Below are 2,384 nucleotides of genomic sequence, written 5' to 3' on the forward strand. Positions count from 1 at the left end.
AGTTCTAATACTTTTATCATTTGTATGGACATGTTTTTAAATATTATTTTTATCTTAAAAAACTCGAAATAAACATGCACCTACAATTAGTTCTTCAAATGTTACCTTTAAGTTAATTTTATTGTTTTGTGATATTAATGCTAATATATCGATATTTCTCTAATTTTTATCTATTTTTGCTTCTGTTTAGCGTCGTTACGGTTGCTAGGTGACATGACATGTGCCCAGGTGGAGGGGAGGCTAGACCATCCAAATTCACAGCCTCTTTTTTTCCGGTCTTTCCGGTCTACCGAGGACCCGGCCCACCTCGACAGGGTAGTCTGGGTCCTCCGGAGGACCCGGCCTGTCGTTTTGGACACAGCCTTTGTGTCTGTTTACATAGCCGGAAGGTAATGGTTAGAACTATGTGACCGGGCGAAAACAGTTAAAGTTTGTAATCCATACTAAAATTTTGTATGTATTGATTTATTTTACTTTACAATCGGAGCTCCTTTTTAAAAAAGTAATTAAACGCTGGAGCTCAATACTTGACATAATTGGTTGAAGCAATCGGCCAACGGGGTTAGCTGAAGGGGCGTAGAAATGATTTAAATTTGTTATGCTGATGAAGACTGTCATCTAGTGGTCAACTGGAGCAACAACAAAAGTATGGAAAACTTTAAAATCCACGCTCTTATTTTGAAGTTCAAGTTCAAGTTTATTTATATAGCGCCAAGTCACAACATACGTTGTCTCAGGGTTCTGTACATAAAAAGAAGAATCTAAAGAAGAAACCAGCAGGCTGCGTTAAATCACTTCATCACAGTCTCCCAAGTGAAGATAGTTTCCTGTATGCCGTGCTTTCGTTTCCTGTCACAAATCAAATCCGTCATGTACCCAGAATGCATCGCTTCAGTTTTCCAATAAACAGTTTTAAAATTACTTTATTGATGCTTCTTTAATGAAAAATCTACAATAAACAAAAGAAAAAGACAAAGAAGCAGCTGAATTAGCAATCCTCAAAAACTTTTTAATTTTTACCCCAGGAGCCAAAGTTCTGTTTCATGAAATCACATCCCCAGCAATCGGTGGTTGTAGGATTAAGCTGTAAAAGAGTTCATAAACTGCTAGTTGGCAGTATTGTGCATAAATTGTACATGAATTACTGCCAGCTAGTGGGTGTCTTATTGAACTTGTGCTTTAAAATTAGCTTCAGCTGGTTTTTCTATGGCATAAACACTTTTGAAGTTGTGGACCTAAATATTTACATAAGCGCTTTGGAAATTGCGGAACTAATTTTTGGATTAGCGCTGCCCACCACTGCTCTTCTTGATTATGATGGTTGCTTATTTACTGCAGAGATCGGACCAGAGCAGAACAGCAAATTGAGGGTTAAGCTCTATCTCCCTCTGGGCTCATGCCACCCTCCCAGACCCCCCTGAAGCTCCGCCCCTGAGCAGGATCACTTCAGTGTAAACGTGTGTTGAGCTGCAGTCGGGCTAGCTGTCTCTTCAAATGATGAGGGCTGATATGAAAGTTATCTGTACAAGACAAACAAACTGCAATTTCAGCCTGTGTTATGATAGTAAACTTCATCATCATCACGAGAAAACACTCATTTCTATTTCATGTTAACGACATGATATGTCAGTTTTCTCATGATAACAATATATTATGTCATCATCACGAGAAAACCATGGGGAAAAAATCATCAGCRGGAAAAATGTCTCTCGGCTTCCATACTGATGTTTGTCTGTGAGGGAAAAAAAACTAAAGCTAAAATATTCTAAAYKCCCTTTTCAGCTACTTTTGTGTGAGTTATTTTGTTAAACTTATATAAATAGTAAWATGCTTTTGTTTTATTTTTGTTTGATTTAACTTTGACCTGATAGATTTTTACCTAACAACAAAAAGTGTAACAACTGGGTTTCTGACCCTTGGATAAAAACAGGAAAGAAGGTGRAGCAGCCAGCCATTTTGCAAAGCTATGCTCAGCAGAATATTGACATTGGCCTTGATTGAAGAGTTTTTTATCATAATTTTTTTTGTATTTTAGTGTATGCGTATGATATGAAGAAGGTTTGAGGAAAAGGATGATGTTGCAGCCGACTTTAAGAATGTCCACTTTTGCCTTGTGTGATGAGCTTGCACTGGAAATCCCTACTAAAGCACATTTAARCTATTTATTCTACACTGACCTCGCTGTCCTCTGACTAAAGAAAAGACACTTCAGTTTTGTGCAAAAGATGTTTGGATAAAATGATGTTTACAAAAACTCAATCAATCAAACAATCAAAAGGAAATCACTAGATGTGTTAAAGGGATCCACGATTAGTTGTAACATTAAACTTTATTTGATAAACATTTATTTAAACTGTAAAATAAAGACTGTAAAAATTCTGTAG

Source organism: Austrofundulus limnaeus, unplaced genomic scaffold (genome assembly GCF_001266775.1).
Source record: "Austrofundulus limnaeus strain Quisiro unplaced genomic scaffold, Austrofundulus_limnaeus-1.0 Scaffold556, whole genome shotgun sequence".
NCBI classification, from domain to species: Eukaryota; Metazoa; Chordata; class Actinopteri; order Cyprinodontiformes; family Rivulidae; genus Austrofundulus; species Austrofundulus limnaeus.